The 22,853-nt window shown below is 34.9% G+C and overlaps 1 long non-coding RNA gene and 1 pseudogene across 1 annotated transcript; both read right to left on the bottom strand.

Moving 5' to 3' along the window:
• On the bottom strand, positions 1-5,511 carry LOC130049131 (uncharacterized). Its single transcript, XR_008797640.1, has 3 exons — positions 5,461-5,511; positions 1,331-1,352; positions 1-1,222 (listed from the first exon to the last, which is right to left on the bottom strand). It is a non-coding gene; the product is annotated as an uncharacterized LOC130049131 (long non-coding RNA).
• Positions 5,512-8,915: 3,404 nt separating this feature from the next.
• LOC125663289 (uncharacterized) lies at positions 8,916-14,355 on the bottom strand (annotated as a pseudogene).
• Positions 14,356-22,853: the final 8,498 nt, after the last annotated feature.

The following is a 22,853-nucleotide window of genomic DNA, read 5'->3' as shown; positions in this document are numbered from 1 at the left end:
TATGTATATATGTTATAGACAGGACCACAATGTAAACTAGTTTATACAACTAATTGTGCAATCCTGTATAAATAAAGGATATTATTATTATTATTTTTAAAATTGTTATTTTTACATCCTTTTTGAGAAAGTTTCACCAAGATTAATGCACCATCAGATATGAGGAAAGGGTCACCAGTTAAACGAAACCTGCAACCTCTTCGGGTACGCACCATTCGCAGGTTAATAGAACCGATTTTGTTGTGACGAAAAATGTGTGAATTTTTCCCTTCCAAATATATATTCAAGTGATATACTAGCAAAACATGATGTCTCATTATCACTCGGTTTTGTGGAACTCGGATATGCGGAGACAGAAATTTAGTACGCTTGTGAATATTTGAAATAAAATAACTCGAAGAAAAATCGATATCCATCAATTGTCTTTGCTAAAACTAGCAATAGTGTCGATGAGGGGGCATATATAATCACTACTAACAAAAGAGCTGAGAACGCGGATATTGCGTATTTCGTCGGATCTCGTGATGTAAGTTTTCATAACTTTGTCGATGTTCATAAGGTTCTTTCCCCTACCAGTCATTTTACTGTGTCAGAGGACCGAGTATATGATGATTTGCTTACATTCTGCTTGACATTACATAATAGATTCCGGTAATGCACTTCTATCAATAATTTTCGTTATTCATTCCTTCTCCAAAGCTTTGTAATGAGTTTGTTCACTTAGTCACACATAAAATAATGTATGTTTTCAACATATATTGCATTTGCCCTTTGGTATGACTAATTATGAACAAAAACATTATCAAACATATCCCCCATGAATATACTGGTATTTATCTGTTTTATACAAAATGGTTGAACAGATTGGGAAGTATTTGAATAGGTAAAACAAGTTGCAACATAATAAAATGAAAGCCAATACTTAACAGTTTAAAGTAAAATGTTAAAGGAATATATTAGAAAATTACGTTACATGCGCATCACTTTCCAATAACACATCACTCTATATTTACATATTATAATCTTCACATATGAAACAATACCACATGGCATTGTCTTTGTTTAGACTGTTCAAATACTTGTATATTTTCTGTCATTTTCATCTATGAAATCTATAAAATTTCAGGCCAAATTCTTCTAAACAGCTTCGGTATACTGGTGGAGGTCTTCGTATGTGTTCGGTTTGTCGAGGTCTCCGAGTTCTGCATACGGAGATCTATCTCTGGTAAAAGGGAAATTCAAATTGAGATTTTTTTGGATTTTGTTACGCTATACATCACATCATAGTGTACATAATTCTCATAATTCTGAAAATGAAAATAGTACATACTGATTTTCGCTGTTTGGTATGTCTGAAAATAAAGTAATTCTGTTATCATATTTTACAGTTAAATTTGCATAACGATGTAAAACTTATACGGTACCAATTTTGATGCACCAGATGCGGATTTCGACAAATAATGTCTCTTCAGTGATGCTCAACCAAAATGTTTGCAATCCGAAATAACAATGAAGTTTTAGAGCTATTATAGGGAAAAACAGTGTGCCAAAAAATGGAGTCAAATTCGTATATTCTCTCCTGTAATATTAACACGATTATGCAACAAACCCTGTACCTTGGAATAACTACAACATATTAGCATGGATTGAAAACAAATTATAATGAAGTAAAATCACCAGATAAGAATATATAAATATATATAAATAGTTATTGTCTATAATGAAAAACATGAAAAAAGACAAAGAAGGCAAGGGAACGTGATACAAAGGCTGATAAATGTTGATCATTTTAGGTGATATTCAATACATTTAACAGCAAATAGTTTAATCTGAAATGTGCAAATATCGGTATGGTCATTTTTTGATGCAGGTAAATTAATTTACGTTTGGAAGATTTAAAAGTAAGCTAAAGTATAATCAAACAAGAGGCCCACATATCTTATTGATCACCGGGCATACGTTAAAACCACCAACAATACCTAGGCTATGAAATTGATAATATTTTTCATATTCTGCATATTTAAGAAAAATATCTAATATTCAGCAGCAGTAAAATGTAATACAATTCCCCCAAAATGTCCAAACTATTGAAAGACTTTATATTAAATGGCATGATAGTATATTACTATTTTGGGCCCGCTCTAGAGTTGTACAATTCACAATCTTGGTACATCTGTTTCTCTTTATGACTATATATGCAATTTGTTTTGTTTTTTTTACAATTGAAGAACTGTTTGAAATGATAAAAACAATAATCACTATGATATTTTGGGATCCATCTTAGAAGCAACACCCCTACATTTGGATGTGCTGTTTACAATGATGATGATAAAGGACCATCGTTTTCTTCTGAATATTTATTTATTTTAAATTTACTAACAATATTATTAAAATGTCATTTAAATATTTTACACATAAATATTATATGAAAGTTGTGATGTTGCCTTGGAGTCAGGATCTCCACACCCAGCATTAAGAAATTTACAATTGTTTTAGACGAGTTGCTGCTCTGCATGGGAATGCATGCATAGTTTTCTGTTCAGATGTGTGCTTTTACAGAGCAAGAGTTGTGGACATCAATTTTACCGAACCCCAAAGGTCCCATGGATGAAGGAACCCTAAATTTGGAATCAATGCCCCTTTTCCCCAATAGATAATTCCTACTAAATTTGAAAATTGAATAGAAGTTACATGCATTAAACAGTTGATAACGGACGATAGGTACAGATCAATTCTAAAAATACTTAAGAAAGCCGATGTCCATGCATACTAGTGATGTTTTACAGAATTAAAACCAGTCAAATAATGGTAAACATATATGATGCAAATAACTATCTCTAATTCAAAAAGTTGATCATTTCAGTTTTTAAGATTTGATTAACCCACCCTCCAGTTTTAAATAATTCCATTTTTTTATTGCCAACTTGTAATTTACGAAATGTACACTGTAGTTGTTGGTATTATTATTTTATTAATCCTGTCAACAGAAACTTTGGGAAGGACTAGTATTTTATGTTTTTAGATTAGATATGACGTCCCGGGTAGGAGTCCCCCATACAGTGGAACGTTGGTGTTTTCAAAGAATATCGCTACATGTATCATTCGCTAATGTCCTTGTTCAGAATTTACTGATTCCAATGAAATGAATACCATTTTTTTTGGTCTGATCTATTTACCACTAATAGAAAGTTGCTGTGTGAATATACACACCGGGATTTTTAAGTGTATCTACCCACTCAATCAGATTAAAATACCTATATCTCAAATAGTGTAGAGCGTTGTGCACTATTTGAGGGATCTGTATTTTAATCACATTACCACCGCATTAACAGTAGGTAACATTTAGGAGAATTGTATGAACTTATGTACATAATAGCTACCTAGGATGCATGTTTGAATTTTTATATTGGGCCCACGGTGGGTGCGACCGGTCGACAGGGGATGTTTACTCTTCCAAGACACCTGATCCCACCTCTGGTGTGTCCAGAGATCCGTGTTTGTCCACCTATCTATTTTGTATTGCTTATAGCTGTTATGAAATTGATCACTGTTCATTATCTTCACCTTGAACAGAGATTTCAAAGGCAAACTAACAATAAATTTATAACAAACATGATGACATCAACTTCTCTATCATCAATTTCCCATATATATGTAACATTATTTCTTTATCACCTGCAGATGCTTTGATACGCAAGAGCCTGTGATCGGTTTTTGAATCGAGGCAAACTATAGGGATTTCAATAATTTTTATTTACGGAGCAGTCACACCTTAGCGGGTGGTGTAAACAGATGTAGCACAGATAAAAACAATTTTGAGAAAATGATGTCCGTTGGTATCCGTTGATGAAAGTCGCTTCCACCGTTGTTCGGGTGTGAAGTGTATAAAACGCGCAAACGCCGCAGGATTACTGGACATGTACCGGAGAATTAACTTTCGATTAATGACATTGGCGTCTGAATAACGGACAATGGACACAAAAAAAATCTGATAGAACGTTAGATGAACTGATCAGTACCTGTCTTCCCGTTGACCTCTGTTTGACAACCTTTATTCGCCATGCCCATGCGGTTTTTTTTTTCGTAAGCATGTTGTTGGTATCCATTAAACATCTTCGGTTGAACCATTGCTTGTCCGAAATTTTAGAACTTCAGAATTAGAAAGAAATTATTTTGAAAGATTCTATTGTGCTATTAAAGTATGACCACTTGGTTTAGTCAACAAGAAATTGAGGTATATGGTCATCTGACATTTGCAGAAAAGTCCATTAGCGTTATCCGGTGAGTTGTGATGGCAGCTTCAATGATTTCGCAAAATATTTGGTCTTCATAATGATCCTAATCTAAATATTGTTTTAAATTGGGTCAAACTCTGTCGCTTCTCAGAACAATTGTTAGATCGTACTATATCGTCTAATGTTGACTACTGATTATTATGTTTGCCTCATCAGTAGGGCTTACGGAGGGTTTGACCGTTTGAAGATATCGAACAGTGATCAATCTCTTAACCCTTATAAACAATGCAAAATAGAGAGTTGGGTAACGACGGTCCCCTGGATATATCAGATGTGGGATCAGGTGCCTAGGAGGAGTAAGCATCCCCTGTCGACCGGCCACACCCATCGTGGGTCCTATATCTTAATCAGGTAAATGGAGTTTGCTTTCCCCGTTAAACAAAACTGTCAATGAATGACATCAACATACCTTCCTAATATTCATAAATTATCAGCGCTTCATATAACATATATATTCCATATATTCCATGCCATATATTTCAAATACTCCACATTTTGTCGATATTTACATGGCACACAGAAACAAATTCCTTACATGTGTCAATGCCACTCCATGTATAGTCTTGACGTCATCAGTTTACTTTCATATTAATCAGACAGAAAATACAAGACAACAGTATAACATTTTGAATTTCTTTGCAGCTAATAAAGTTGTAATAATGAGCCTAACAATCAAAGACATTGTTTGTACAAGCTTTGTCTGCTGGAATCAAAATATATTCCTCATGTAACCTATCTAATTCTTTCGTCACTTCTGGTTGACTAGATACAGAAGGATAGACGGTACGTACTTTTGATTTAATATGTCTAATACGGGATTTTAATATTCCTCTTATACTTTCAATTCATTCTGACAATGTATCAAGTGTTTCTTTTTCATATTTAGCCCATCGTCTTACATAATCCTCGACAGAATTCATAATAGAGATGAAGTTATGTCGCCAATTGAAAGACCGAAGTTCTCCGTATTTCGAGTATTTCAGAATAAGTGATTTGAGGTCCCCACTTTCAACTATATCAACATCAGCAGTAATGATACGTCAAGCTAGACTATAGTTGAAAAAAGATGAAGAAAAAGAACACGTAGTTGGATTAGGTACAGGATTGTCTATATCAAGGTACTGCAAAGCTCGTTGATGAATATTGTTTATAAATATGAATTTACCTGAAGGTTCATGCGCCGTGGTGTTTGGGCTGCTAGAATTTTCTTTTAATCTGAAAAGGGAAAATAAACATAGCTTTACCCGAACAATGACAAGATAACTTAACACACATATTTTTCATCAATTACAACAAAACATATTTACCCTCCTTTTACGTTCTGGGCTGAAATGAAAAAAAGATATGTGATCATACTTAAAAAACGTCAACTCTACCAAATTTAGCTGATACAAAATATACAGAGACTATAAACCACAGACAAATTCAAGGAAGAAATGTACCCAGTAATGCAACAGTTGTGTTCTAACAGGTAATGTATTATTATGTATAGATATTTGATGACAAGAGCATTACTCAAATTCTCTTCACTCTTTTGACATACTTTTGACTATTTCTAAAGAATGGCTTTCAAATATGAGAATTAAGCACTTATCAGAATTATTTGCCTCTTGTTGTAAATTGGTTTACTCACACTGGTTTCTTCTCCACAACAGGAAGTTTACGGCACTTCCTGTGAGAACAATGACAACAGACACTACAATGCTGACGATGATCATACTGCTGTCACATTCAGTGGTAGATGGTTACACATTTTCTGTAATAAATGTCAACAGCTATAATCACACACCAGTGGCTAATAAGTTTCGGTATAACGGCAAGTGCGTACAATCGGTATACGTTCATCTAAAAGAAGTCCTCAAAACGCGACTTTCTAATCTTTTGGTTCAGTATTTAAATGCATGTAGGTTGGCATTATGTTGGACACGCCTATGTATGTCAGTATTGAAACAATGGGGCAATGTGTATCAATGGCGAAGTAAAGAAAAATTGTCATGTATAATGCACATTTGTGGATCAATATATGAAAACATATCGTCCGACAGAGTTTACTTTTATTGAAGACATGTTATCTTTAACAACCTGTAGTCATTCCACAAAAAATATTTGATAAACAATTATCGTAAGAGAAAACGTACGATTTTCTATCTTTTGACAAAGAATCTTACTTAAGATTGGAAGTTGTAATTCGACGAAAACATCTACCCTATCTCTCTCTCTCTCTCTTCAGTTTAAAATAGCTCTCTTAAGTGCAAACTATTTGTCGTAAGATAGATTAAATGAAGTATGACTGTGTTGTTGTAGTTAGTTCTTTTTTTATTATTTTGGTCCACTTCATAAATGAACAAGCTTTGTGTCGAGATTTTTTTTTATTGGGGGGAGGACTATTCTGTTATATATGTGCGATGAAGCAGATTTGTTTGCAAGATATCGGTTGCCAAGACAAGTAATCCTAGAACTCCTTTCAACACTATATTTCCAGATCATACAAGTAAGATTTGGTTGGAGAGGTTCAAAAGGTCTTCGCTAATTTTATTTTCAGTGACAGATAATGTCCTCCCAATTTCAAGATATCATCCAACAACATTTGCTTTGACTGCAAGCCTGCCATAGCAGTTTACTTACCTTCGTTTATTAATGAAAGCTGAAGATAACGAACAGTGATGAATTTTATAACTTTCACAAGCAATGTAAAGTAGATAGTTGGACAAACACGGACACCTGAACACACAAGGAGGACCAGGTGCCTAGGAGGTGTAAACATTCCCTGTCGACCGGTCACACCCGCATTTAGCCCTATATCTTGATCAGGTAAACGGATATACATGTATCCGTAGTCAAAATCAGTGCGCCAAGAACGGCCAAACAATCGGTTTGAAACACGGCAGACAACATTTGACCCAATAATACACGGTGGGTTGTATTGGAAAATATATCGTTTTAACGACCATTCAACTTCAGAGTACTAGTGCGTGGAATTAGAGTGGTGTTTAACAAAGTTTTTTTTTTTGGGGGGGATGACTGATCATTAGATAGGAATATTTGCGTTTTCCATTTTTTGTTGAAGAAACAACTGTTTATGATGTGAAAAAGTGTAGTCTTTAATTTATCGCGAGGAATGGTCTTGTAAAGAGTTAAAAAGTCATACGTTATGATGTTGTTGATTTGAGAGAAGTTTCGTGATTTCAAATTTGATAAAAGTTCTTTAGAAGTTTTTATAATCCACATTTGATTTGACTTACACCACTTCTGGTTGATGTAGTTGCACAGTAGGTGTGAAGTTTCTCCTTCACAACTGTTAAATCCGTGATGCGGATTATAAAAAAAGCGTAAACTGGCTCAATCCAGGTTGTACTTGCATAATATGTCCCAGAACTATATTTTTTTTATAATTTAATGCAAGAGACAAAGGTACTGACCTTTGTTTATCAAAATGTACATCAATTCGGAAAAATACAAGTCAATGGAACCGCATAATAATTCACTTAACAACAACGACAAAGCGTCTAGCTGCGAAGGCAGCAATCTTTAATGTTAGTTCTACGGAGCCTATTTATCTAAATAGTGTACCGATGGTGAAGTTTGTCATGACAGAAAATATATGTAGGATATACATGCAATGCGTATTTTTTCTGCCCTTTAGAGATCGACTTTGAAGTCGCTCATCTCAGATAGATTGAGAAAATTAGGAGATTACATTGTTTAAACCTACCCAAGCTAAGGTTTGAAATATCAGAAAATGCAATAATTTTTCAGCTTTTAACTCTGTGAAAATTTCTACTACTTGAAAAGGAAACAATCATTCCCTTTAGACTGGACGGACGTGCTTTTTATTATAAGCACACTCACCGGATGTGCAGTGCTATGTCTTCAGAGTATCACTCCCGAAATCGATTTTGACGGGGAGGTGTTTTTTTCTAATACGGGTATCTCTCTTTGTCCATATTCGCTTGGGGAGTCTCACTTTAAACCAAACTTCCGACAGTGAAACATTTTTCTAGAATTAGATTTCATTAGAGAGTATCTCTTCAAACCCTGACACTTGGAGGGAAAGTAATCAATCTACAATCCCGGTTTGACCTCGTACTATTTCGTCACTTGCGGTAACCAATCTTAAAGTGCTTTACAGTTCGTATTATAATGAACAGGGTGTTTTATATTTAGTTCGTTTTTAAACACTGCTAAACTATTAACGTTTCATTGTTTGTAGTTTTGATAAAATTATTGTTTTGGGAGATGATGTTATCTTAAATCTTGATGAGATGATGAAAATATTTGCTGGTCATATATTTCTCATTATTTTGTCTGTATGCCCATATCTGTAGAGTTTCAATGTATGTAGAAAAACTAAAAAATATAAAAAAAAAATCCAGAATATGCAGTTTGTTTTTACTATTCAAAATACGACAAGTAGAATATAGGACGATTATTCAAAAAGTATCCCTTGATACATTCTAATCTTGCATTATTTTTTATCTCTCCAATAATAAAAAATAAAGAACTGGATACCAATTACTTTAATAAATCTCAACTTACTGTCACACTGGTCCCCAGCCCAGCTTGGTTTACATCCTCCGTGACATTTTCCCGTCTGTTGATCACACGTTCCCTCAGCACAGTTTACGCTACACGTGTCTCGGCAAGACGAACCAAAATAACCGCTGCTACATCCACTGCATGTACCGTTATATCTGTCACATCGTCCGGGATTACAATGAGCACTGCATTCGTATTCACATCTATACCCATAATAAAAATCAGCGCATCCGTTCGTACATACTCCACTGTTCTGAAAACAAGTGTTGTCCGAGCATTTTTCATTACATGTATATTCACATTTATCCCCGTATCGTCCTTGTGTGCCGCCCTTACTACAATATTCATTGCTTTGATCACAAACACCTCCGTTACAGTTTTGAGGGCATATCGTACTACAATTTTGTCCCCAATAGTTATCACTGCAACCGTTACAGTAACCACTGATCCTATCACAACTTCCACCCTGACAGTTTTGTGGACAGGTTGATGTACACCTGTTCCCCAGTATCCGTTAGTACATCCGTGTGTACAGTTTCCAGTCGTGGATTCACATACATCCCTCACACAGTTAGCACTGCAAGGCATCGTCGCTGTTAATTGTAAAATGTTTAATTATGATTAGAAATTAGTAATGTAGTATTCCTGGAAAGAGAAAAAAAATGTGTGAATATTTGTGAAAGTAAAGAAAAACTGTATCGGGGATATGTTTTACCAAAGGGGAGGATATAACACATATTTCAGAAGTAGATAAGCAAATGTCATTTAATTTCACTTACTGCATAGACCGCTGAAGACGTCACACGTTTGACATCCAATGCAATTTCGACATCCATCACCATACTTTCCAATCTCACATCCTTAAAAAGTAAATCGTTAAAATTATTCAGAATGTTTCCAAGGAATTCTTTTCGATTTTTTTTTCATAATTTCTTATCCAGTTATTTGCGATAGGATTTTTTAAATCACGACAAAACGACTCTAAGATGCAAAAATTGGGAAGTGACCGAATCCTTGTCGATTTTTTGGCTTTAAAAAGTGAGAGTTACGAGTCATTTGTATGGAACTATGAAACCTTGCTGATATATTTTGTCTTCTTTAATGTCACAAGATACCACTTGATATTTTCTTGTATCTAATCAAGCATCAATGTAAACTGCTTATTAACACAAAAAAATAATAAAACCTGAATATAAAGATGTTTAAACCGGTCATTAACACAAGAAAGGCCTCAATATGATGATGTTTAAACCGGTCATTGACACAAGAAAGGCCTGAATATAAAGATGTTTAAACCGGTCATTAACACAAGAAAGGCCTGAATATCAAGATGTTTAAACTGGTCATTAACACAAGAAAGGCCTCAATATGATGCTGTTGTAGAAGAATTTTCATTTTTAGTAATGTTTTCCAATGAATTTTGAAGTAGAAATTTGTGAACAATACAAAGATGAATGTGGTTTATGGGGAATATTCTGGGGTTTTAGCAATATCAAAACATTTACAAATCGTTTGATATGTACGGTGTGACGGTTGGACCGAGCGAAGCATGAAGTGACCATTGTCGTGTCCCAAATGATAATTATGAATCTGTACAGTACGTTCAAACATTTAAAACTATATTATTATCATTTATAAAATTGCCCTTTTGCTAAACGCTTAGCAACATATTAAAGGGGGTATATGCGGAAAATTGCAGGATCCACCTATTCCTTTACCGTCGAGGAATATAACGCTAACCGACATAAACCGTTCCTTGTTCCGTCACATGCAGACTTGACTTGTTCGTCTTTCAAATAAAACAATTACAAACAACAAATCCCGTTTGCAATAATAAAAAAACCCAGCTAACACTAAACAAACAAAATGATTACACCGATTATTTTAAACAGACTGGGTGTTTTAATTACAAATTGCAAGCCTGTCTTGTATTTTTATCATTAAAATCAAAACACAAATAACCAATGAACAAAAGAAAATGACGGCTCCGATATGGATCACAAAATTTTCAGTTAACGTATGCAGATATCATATCTATTCAATTGCTGATTTTTTCTCTCTCCATTTTTTCCTTTATACATACGTGTTAACTTTAGAGTCTTGCTTTGCTAGATATAACATGTTTTAACAGATTTATTTGGGTATCCCATGCCCTTAACATAATTTTGAAATAAACCCCTCTTTAATATGTGGCAAAACCAAAGCGTTTTTACAAGTGTGGTAAAAATTAAGATATCTGATAAAATATTTAGCCAATCTGAGAGCTCCTAATAAAAACCTTCGATTTACGGCGCAAAAAAATATGCATGGCTGAGACCTTCTACCGTTGTATTGGCATCTCAAAAAATAGCATAAAAATGCTAATATAGTTCCCTATTGCATTTGTGAAAGAAGTAAACAAAATCGAATAATTTTCTTTTAAGAGGTGCTCTCGGAGATAAAACATGCAACATAACTAAAATCCTCCAAATGGGTACATAGAAAACTCCATATATTTTGTTATATACTATTTTTATCTAAAATGTAACATGATCTGAAAAATGTACTTTGCAATTCCTCAACGTGTTTCTATTTTAAGGAACAAATGGTTTTAATATATAGTAATGACATAACAGTAACTATTGATGCTTGACGCTTTATCAAATAATTATAAACCCTTTTTTATTTTTTTTTATATCATCAAAGCATGCATTAGAATTCAATACTATTAATATTTCGCTATGATTGCCTCTTCGTGTGATTAATGGCAGAGCCACATGCAATTGCAATTTGGCATTACAGATGAAATATGGAAATTTGGTGGAATAGTGCAACTTTCGTGGAGATACCAATTTCCATGTAATGATGAGAGGTGAAGATAACGAATATTGAACAATCCCATATAACTCATATAAGTAATACAAAATAGATAGTTAAGTAAAAAAGGACACCTGTACACACCATCCCCATTTCACATCAATAACGGTTTTCTGAGATGACTTTGCTTTCATAAACAATTTAAACAAAGAAAACCCTAGATATGTCAACATATATAATATTCACTATATTACACCTTTGTATAGTTTAAACATGAAAATTAATTAGAATCCATAACCACTATTAATATAGGTTTATAATCTTGTACGAATGTATTATTTTTGTAAAAAATGTCTTACATGTATCAGGACATTATATTATGCCCAACCATCTTTTTTGTATTGGTTATACACATGTAAGAGTTATGAGATTGATCACTGTTCTTTATCTTCACTTTTCATATAGTTGGGAAATCACAGATCCTGGACACACCAGAGATGGGATCAGGTGCCTAGGGAGAGTTAACATCCGCTGTCGGCCGGTCACACCCGCCGTGAGCCTTATATTTTGATCATGTAAAGGAGTTGTACGTAGTCAAAATCAGTGTGCCAAGAATAACCTAATATTCGGTATGAAACACATCAGAGAGGATTTGACCCAATGATAGGTTGTATTGACGACCATAGCATTTGCTCATGCGAAATGCTGACTTCAATCGAAACTTTTGTAACCCCTCTACCATACTTTTACATATCAATATGCACCTTTTATCTCATCATGAACATGATGCTATATGGTAAACATTTGTCAATGTGAAATTATATTTCTTTTAACAACAACACTTTGTATCATATGTTTTACATCAACATCATTTCAATATCGTGGCAATTCCGAATCAGTATATACACCTGAATATGCATCTGTAAACAGGAACAAAAGAGAATTAATCGGGTATAAACATTTTGTGTTTTGAACACATGTTATGGACTATACATTAAGCGAACCAAACATTTATAATGAATAAAGTATAACAAAGAACATACCATAAACTTGTATTTCACAAATTTCCAAGATGGCACCTTTTTCCGGATCATCTTCAGGCGTGTCGTATGTTGTTTCTACAATGACGTATCTTGCCGTTTGATTACATGGAATGCCTATTACATTGTCAGGTAATCCCATGGATCTGTCGGTATAACATCGAGTTCTCTCTGACGTGGTAGTCACTGCAGCTGATGAGTTAGAGACGTCCAAATAAAAATATTTAAAGCGTATTTGCAGCCAATCATCTGAAGTGTAAAAATATAAAGATATAGGGCTTACGACAGATGTGACCGGTCGACAGGGGATGCTTACTCCTCCTAGACATCTGATCCTACTTCTGTTATATCCAGAGGTACGTGTTTAACCAACTTTCTATTTTGTATTGCTTGTGGATGTTATGAGATTGATCGCTGATCATTTTCTTCATCTCGGTAGGGGTGGAAGTGGGTATCCAAATAAAGTGATATTTTCTGTGCTTTGTATTAAATATTTCTTCACTTAAGGCAGTTATGTTCATTTAAGAGTCCATTACTATTTCCGTTCTTTATACAAAATACTTCAAATGCAATGTGTATCTTGTATGGTCCTTTTCAATGTACGTTAAATAACTGTATTTCATTTCCATTTTCAATGACCGTGTAGCATTTGACAGCGTGGCGAGAATTCCATGTAGGGCTCACGGCGGGTGTGATCGGTCAACGGGGGATGTTTGCTCCTTCTAGGCACGTGATCCCACCTCTGGTATGTCCAGGGGTCCGTGTTTGCCCAACTATCTAATTTGTATTGATTGTAGGAGTTATGAGATTGATCACTGTTCGTTATCTTCACCTTGCATAGTCAACAAAGGCAAGTTTTTTAACTTGCCTAGATGATCGAGGGGTTTAGCGCGCTGGTTACATGTTGCTAGGAGAGTTAATTCCGCAGGTCGTGAATTCAACCCCGGGTAGGGGTGGAAGTGGGTATCGAAATAAAGTGAAATTTGATGTGCTTTATACCAAACATTTGTTCACTTAGGACAGTTATGTTCATTTAAGAATTCATTATTATTTCCGCATATATATATATATATATATATATATATATATATATATATATATATATAGAGAGAGAGAGAGAGAGAGAGAGAGAGAGAGAGAGAGATTAGAATAGGTCCTTAGTAGCCCTTGCTTGTGATAAAAGGTAACTAAATAAGGAGGTCCTTCGGATGAGACTGCAAGAAACGAGATACCGTGTCACAGCAAGTATTATTACTCACACCCCAGAGGCCTTATACGCCGATCATAGGTCTACATTGTGTAGTCCTTCACCGGTAATGGTGACGTCTCCAAAAGACTGAAACATTCTCTAAACAAAGTACATCCCCCAACCGAAACCAATTAAATTGAAGCACATGTTGGTGAATGATTCGTATAAAGATCTACTGTACACATGTTTATTTATTCGCTTTACCTTGTTTTCTATAGTATATTTTGACGCTTGTTATGCTGTACTCTTCTCCCAGATCCACTTGTAACCAGGCTATAGGATTCCCATGAAGAGTATGGGCACAGAATGGATCATCTGTTCTCAAGTTATTATCGTTGGCATATGATGCAGATAGATTGTTGTACGTTGAACTTTGTGATAGTGTTGTTGTCCGTCTTCTGCTCAGGTTTTCTAAAGAAAAGATGAAATCCTTTGACATGCTCTGCACGTAAAACACAGGGTTTTTTGTGCGTGGTAAATCTTCAGAAATACATATTGCTTTTAAAAATGAATGTTATACTGCCAAAACTAGCATCATAATCATATTATGCAGTGCAGGTAAGACAATCATTAACTGAGAAAAATTGAAGATACGTTGATGAGACCATGTTTATTTTTCATGGCATTCATATCAGTTATGATGATGGTTTATAATAACATGTTATATAATGTTTACGATGTTTTTATTTGTGTTCGTCAAGCGATCGAATATTCATGTGGATGTTGTATCTCGTAAAAATGTAGGTCGACCTTGAGGTAAATGTTCAAGGTAAAGACTACACATGCGAATTTCGTTCACGATGTTCCTTTCTATGGTGATATTGTTAATCGGTTATTAAAAGGCATTAAATTGCATTAAATTGTAAACTCCGCCAAACGCAGTCAAGTGAATATGTTCCTGTCATAAAGATTTTACTCCAAGGACAATATTCATTCACGCTGTGTTACACATAAAGCATTCCATACAAGGATTGGTGTGTTTGCTTGTACAGACCTGTTATGTATTTCATTTCTGAGAATGTATATTATATCTATTTTTGTCTCATTGTTATCAAATATTTTTTTTTTGCTACATGAATTTAAGTTAAGTAGGGATATAACCCGAACGTACTTAAGGACGGATGTATATCATTAAAGAAATGAAGCCAGAAGGAAGTTAAATCCTGAACTTTTGAGCACAACTACGCGTATTTACGGGTTCAATACTGATCTCATCCGTGGAAACATATTACACATATATTCAGTTTAAAAATTGTGTCAATTCAAATTTTAAAGGGTTTGTCAGGAACTGTATTTTGTGGCAGAATGTTTGATTCACCGCACAGTTTCTAAATTTGCGTAATTCTATAGTTTCTGTTCCACTCAATATATTCTCCATGAAAGGAGAATATAACGAACAGGGATCAATAAGCAATACAAAATAGAAAGTTTGGGCAAACACGGAACCCTACATTTACCAAAGGTGAAATCAGATTCCTAGGGGGAGTAACCATCCCTTGTCGACTGGTCAAACCCGCCGTAAGCCCTATATCTTGATCAGGTAAATATCCTAACAATCGGCATGAAACAAGTCAGATAATGTTTGACCCACTGATAGATTGTATTGGCAAAATAGATCGTTATAACGAGCAAAAAATTGTAAAAATGCTGACATTAACGAGTCTGCTGACACCCTTGCCTCATTAATTTGTTTGGCAGCAGCCTGCTTCGATTTAAAACAAATGACCATATACAGAACACGATCTTGCGTATCGAATCATTTGGGATATGCAAACACCATATGCAGGTGATAATGGGATATTGCTATATAAATATAGGACGTTGACGATGGAGAAGCTGAAATCATCCTGTTCGTCATAAAGTTGAGTTGTTAGTTTGCCGTTGATATCGATTTCCAATAAAATATCTAACTATGATGCAAAAGTGGACGACTGTGTGGTATCCTTTATTTCGAGTCTACAGGGATATATCGAATCGACATATGAATAGAAATTTTGTTAATAGATCACACGTCGTCGATATATCTAAATGCAGACTCGAAGGACACGGTAGGATTTTTTTCTCACATAGAATTTTTTGAACAAAACAAATCCCGTACTAAAGGAGACCGAATCGTGCCCATGGGAATTCCAACACACCCTTGGAAGGCCTGATCACAAAAGACCATGAACATATTGTCAATGAGGCATTCTAACATATCTTTATTTCAGAGTACTTGTGCAGGGAATCAAAGTGGTGTTTAACAAAGCAAATTTTATGGACGACTAATCATGAGATATGATAGGAAGCAGCTGTCTATGATACAACAAGATTTAGTCTTTAATTGATCATGAGGAATGATTTTGTAAAGTGTTAAACAATCATGCTTTTTTCATGTTGTTAATTTGAGAAAAGTTTTGCGATTTCAAATCTATTAAAAGTAAAAGTATATACTTCTACACGTGTTTTCAGTTTTATAATTTCTGATAAAAGTCGTTGGATCTTTGAACTAGTTCAAATGTTGTAATTTATCACTTTGGTTGAGATACTTGTCTCAGGCACAACACCGATTCCTGTAAGAATCTAAATCAATCTGCTCGAAATTTTGTATAAAATTCAAAATGTTGGTCAATCATTTGAAAATTTGATCGGTAACCCCTACTTTGTAAAGTTTCATTTTGAATTTTAAGACAGAGGTCTATGGAATAGAGTTATGACCTTATTTTTGTCTTTTTGATTTCCAAATCCCCATTCAATGTAGAAATGAAAGACATACTCCCCATGAAATTGCTACTACTATAATTCTCAGGTGCGAACCATTTGAACAACACTCAAGACATTTACTCAGTCTTAGGTGAAATTCTAGAACGATTATTGATAAGCGTTTTATAAAGATTAAAACCTTATCCAGACTAATGTTTTCCGCTCCTTTTGTTATCGTGAATTGATCTTTAAAAAAGATATACCTACCATAACAATGTATACATCCTATTAATAAAATAAGACATATCAAGCCGTGGACGGCCATTCCAAACGACAAAGACAACTTTGAGAATTTAAACACGCGGATTTCTTAATGCTTTCAACTCTCTATATGATAAGTTAAGACAACATAATGCCGTATTTTGCAATGGCAATATAATTTAGACCCGGTCAGTGAGTTTACACGGACAGATGAACTTCCCTGTTTTAATGTCCAATTGACGATAGAGCAATTAAGTGGTTATTTCTTGTTTAGGTTTTGATAAGAAATGGTCTTGACTCATTCACATATCGTTGTCATTCTGCAGGAAGTGTTGTGAAGGAATACATTAATTGCGTAGATCCTTTGGTTATAATCAAGGGAAGTCAGTGTGCGCATGTGAAAGGGTACGTTTATTTGAATCCAATCGTGATCCACTGTAGTTAGAAAGAAAAACCCATTATCTTGATACTTTTGTTTATTGATCGAAATGCAAAAAGATAGACGCGAGGAAATCTTTTTGAATATTTCATTGTATATTGTTTAACGTCCCTCTCGAAAAATTTTCACCCATATGGAGACGTGAAACGCTTATGTAAGCACGCAAACGGCCTTTGAGCATGGAGGGATCTTTATCGTACCACGCCTGCTGTAACACAGATTCTCGGCTTTTGTGCTTTTATCCGACAGACCGCCCCGTTTATTCGCCAACGTACATAAAATAAGTAAAAATGTTTGTAAAGCATACATGCCCCGTGATGAAAAAGAATTATACACATGCATCATTCAAATCATTGTAGTCTCATTCCAATTTAAGATATAGAGCAGACAGCATGTCAAGACTAGATCGCCTATACGATCTAAATTTCAACGGGTGGCATCTACTCCTTTGATGCACCAGTCAATTTGTTGTCGATCAAGCAAATCATTCTTAAAACATAGGAGTCAATATATGGCAATGTTAAGTTTTACTCTTGACCGTTGACGATATGAACACCAATTTCATAGGGTTAATCTACTCCTTCTGATGTAAGAGTGTACTAAGTTTCATATCTGTCAAGCAAAGAGTTTCAAATACATTGTTCGGACAGTATTTTCCTATATCCAGTATGACCCTTGACCTTTCTCATGAGACCTCAAAATCGACAAGATGTGCCAGTGTACCAAGTTTGATGCCTGTTCAGGAAAAGGGTTATCAAGATATTCAGTGGAAAGTATATTCCTATGTCCAGTATGACCTATGACCATGTCCTATCAAAATCAATAGGGGTCAGCTACTTATGAATACGTACCAGTACACCAAGGTGGATATCTGCCAAGTAAAGAGTTATCAAGGTAATTAGCGGACAGTATCTTCTTATATCCAGATCATATTAACCCTTGGCCTTTGACCTTTTAACATGAAGTTTAAATGGGTTACCTTTCGTCTCATAAACAACCCACGTATGAGATATCAGAGTGATAAAGTGAATCGTTCTCAAGATATTGAACGGGCAACATGTGGTCTACCTAGCGACATACCGACCGATCGACCCACAGGTGCCTAGTACGAGATATCCCTCTTCTTTAAATGGTCATAATAATGTAAAACGTATACGGTGCCAATTTTGATGCACCAAGTGCGCATTTCGACAAATTATGTCTCTCCAATGATGCTCAACCGAAATCTTTGAAATCCGAAATAACAATGACGTTTTAGAGGTATTATAGGCAAAAACAGTGTGCCAAAAAGTGTAGTCAAATTCGTTTAAGGATAAGAGCTATGTGTGAGATAATCCTTAATTTTGAAATGAATTTCTAAATTTTATAACACCAATTAAATATACATCCGTATTTTCAAGCTAGTAACGAAGTACTTAGCTACTAGGCTGTAGAGACCCTCGAGGTCTAATAGTCCATCAGCAGAGGCCTCGACGCAGGATGTAAATGTAAATGTTAGATATGCAATCAATGTTTCTTCACAATCAAATATTAAACGATTTAAAAATTAACAAACATCCGTTAAGAAGGCGACCTATGTCAAACTTCAGCACTTGAGTTTAGTCATTGATACCGACAGTGTCTACTTCGAACAGCAGCTGCTGCGAAGACTCTTCTTTGAATCGCGTGAATGAGTCTGTTAAATGTTGTTATTGAGATGCTATCCCACTCTACCGCCACTGTTTGTACCAGCTCACCGGTGTTTGTCAAATGCCTTGATACTGGCGATCTCCTCGATCAACTTTATATCATAATTGTTCACTCGGATGACAGGTAGGTGCCGTGTACTAGCCATGCAAATGATACGATGTTGTCGCTTGCCAGAAATCCCTGAGCATGTTGATATCTTAAGAATCACACTCACAAGTATATATGCACAAATATGGATACACATTTCAAAATCTGCTCTTGTAGATGGATAATAAGTTTGAGGTGTCATACCATTCTTACCAGAAACAATTAAAACATGTGTTGTCAGCTTCAGCAATAATGGCAAATTTCTCGGCTTTGGATAATTAAGGGTGAATTCGATTAAAACAACTCTTGTTACACTATAGTTGAATTTACGCATGCTCAGTTAATGAACTCCAGATGTGAAAATAAAACATATCGTGTTGTGTGGTGTTTGTTTACAACATGGAGGGTAGGAACGTAAGGAATGCAAACTCTGATGGGGAAATGTAATATAATAAATTCATTGTTGTATTTACATAGGCAATTGTTTTATATCTTCTAATTATCATATAATCATTTATAATTGCATTTTGTAAAATTAGTAAACGTCAATTACGAAAAAAAAATCATTACATAGTTTTATTATTATTTAGTAAATTCAGTATTTCGACAGTCTGTACATTCGCGAATGTGATTTAAAGTTTCATTTTAGTATCCAGTTCAAATTTAAGTGTCAAAATTATGTTTCGTATCGTGTTTTTATCGATGCATTACATGTCTGGTACGAAATATAGACAAAATTAATCTTCACCCTATGTTTCTTCCTAACACGCCACTATATTGGAACACGTGTTACTCCTGGTAAAATGGGGAGTATACTTGAGTAACACGAGTTCAACACTAGTGTCGATAATTCGACATTTTATTTACAACTCTAGTTACCCGTGTAACTCAGGTGGCTTAATCGAATACACTCTAAGTGTCACTCCTGCCTCGCAACTGAGTCAGATTTCTCATGTGACACTATGTTGTTCTTTATTCCATGTTCTTGTCTATGATGAACATAGACATAATGATGAATGAATCTGATCCCTTCATTGTTTCTTACTCCCATGTAAAGCTTGGTATTAAGCATTAATTTAAGTAACTGTTCGTTACCTAGGAATCAACAAAATATACATGTACCTTAAACTCGACGCATGTACGTATTTGGAAAAGTATGCGATACAAATATGTAACTTACAATGACCAGATCATATATGTTTGGAAAAAAAAACCCGCATTCCTCTAAACGCGTGAAATATATTGCCGCTGAGAATATTTGCTGGCGATACACACACGACGCACAGAAGCTACTATATGTACATAAATGCACATAACCCACTACATGTACATGAACGCACAGAGGTTTAGAAGTCAGAATTCAAGTGGAATATGCGTACAGGTACGAACTATTGAAATGGAAATAGCAGTACTCCATTTTCATATTCCCATCTTTTATTAACACAAATTGACAATATAGATTGGTCACTTTCGTTATCGTCACCTTTCATAAGAATAAGAATAAGAAACAGGGGATCCTTACTCCTCCTGGGCAACTGATCCCTCGTATGGTGTGCCCAGGGATCCGTGTCTGCCAAATTATCTATTGTATATTGCTTATAGGAGTTATGAGATTGATCACTGTTCGTTACCTTCACCTTGCACATTATAAGCATTTTAATTTATTGATTTTTTTTTTATTTCTAAGCCTATTTTCACTCCTCTCTTTATTAGATAGAACCAGCTATTTGTGATTTTCAAATGAAAGGGTTTCCATTTTACAATTGTCAAATTTAATGTCCTCGGTTTCCTAAACAAACATCTATCTACTTTCAATAGCTTCAGAGAATTATAAATCCACAGACAACTTAAAACGACAGAATGAAGTTTCACTCTCTGTCGATTAGTGATTATTATAGCACGAAGTACATAATAAAATGGACACTAAGCCTTCACCTAGTTTTAGATTGGTAGGAGAATCCCTGCTTTTTCATATTCATTTCGTAGGTGTGTTTTTTTCCCAGAAACATGAAACGTAAATATAGATTCGGTAAGTACATGTAGTAGCAAATGACAAACTTATGAATTCCATCATGTAGTGAAAACGGACGGTCCACCTTCCCGAATTAACATTTCCGAACTTTAGACCTACATTTTCTTGTTCTTTTAATCATTTATAGTGTTTTTAAGGGTTTTTTGGGGGGAGGGGGTGTAGCTTATTTATTTATTAATGTGTTGCCTTGCATGCTGTCTCCAACCCCGAATCTACGATTTTGAAGTTTGGGTAAAATAGCACATTTTGTGTATTATTGCTCCCTTACCATTCATTGCAAGAGGAGATATAGTGATGTGAATGTTCGTTTGTGGGTGATTTATGTGTGCACCGCGATCTTCTAGATTCCATACTCCACATGTATCTTTGTTATCAAAGAGGAAGAACCTATAATTTTGGTGATCAAGAGTAAATGTTATTACGAGGCTTGATAAAAATGATGGTGGACACTCATTGTGAGGGGATATACTCCACCTTGTAGATATTTTATTTGTTTTATATTAAAAAATTAATTATGTAGTATGTTAAAGAAACAAAACGAAGCTTTTATGTAAAGGGGGTTGTTCTAAGTTATAGTTTCCTTTCCGGTGGATGTTTTTGAGCAGAAAAGAAGATAGATGTGTTTATTAAACTGATGCTAACGATATACAGAACCAAAATGTATTTGGCATAAACGATTTACCAACATATTACTAGACCAGTACAAGATACATATGTATCATCATTGATATGAGTTAATTTTGTTTTTGAAAGGTAGTATAATTCACATGTATTGTTTTGTACTGTTGTCGTGCAATTTCAATCTCTTTTTTTGTATATGAAATTGATATTTGATGGTTGTCATTTGAACAGATCCAGCATTAAACTAATTTATAATATTTCCTTCTGCAATATCGAATCTCGGGCGGGACAGACCTAGTTCGTTAAAACGAGTAGTGACAGTTCCATCGCCAAACGCTCGGCATCAGGTGTGAATGTCACGGGTCCTCGGAGATGACATTGAAACGGATGCCATGTGTCACAGTAGATGTGGCACGGTAAAGAACCATCACTGCTCATTGGTCGGATGCGCCGAACAAAGGCCTAAATTTGAAGTTCTTCATCGGTCTTTGTGATGTCTCCATATTAGTGAAAAAATCTTGACAGAGACGTTAAATAAGATACAGTCCGTTAATAAATCCATTTGCAAGAATAGCGCATGTTGTGTTGATTATTTCATTACATATCAACCCGTGATTCATTAAATATCAGCGTATTACGAAAGTCAACTTCCTAAGGGACATATTTTGGTAAAGTACATTGAAATTAAATAATAGATCATGTTTGGTTGTTCATGCCTCAAGTTCCTACAATTACTAATACAATAATGATCAACATTTATTAAATAAGACTTTGACAGACGCAATTTCGACTTCAAAAGATATAACAAGACCTAAAGGGTTTGGCTTTGTAGGTCACCTGAGTGATAATTGTGAATCATTGCATTTCTAAGTGATAACGGACCATTACTACATAGATATGTGGAGTTGACGATATAGAAACTAAAGTCACCCTGTGTGTCATGTATCTTGAGTTGCTTAGTTTGTCGTTAACACCTACAATGTGTATTTTGATACACCATCTACAGGACGCTGTGGACGACTCTGTGGTTTTTTTAAATTTTAGTTTGAATGTAGTTGGATGCATAGAATCAATATATGAATAAAAATGATAACAGTTATATATAAAACGTCATCAACATTTCTAA

Source organism: Ostrea edulis, chromosome 8 (assembly GCF_947568905.1).
Source record: "Ostrea edulis chromosome 8, xbOstEdul1.1, whole genome shotgun sequence".
Lineage (NCBI taxonomy): Eukaryota > Metazoa > Mollusca > Bivalvia > Ostreida > Ostreidae > Ostrea > Ostrea edulis.
This window is presented reverse-complemented; position numbering and strand designations above follow the sequence as displayed.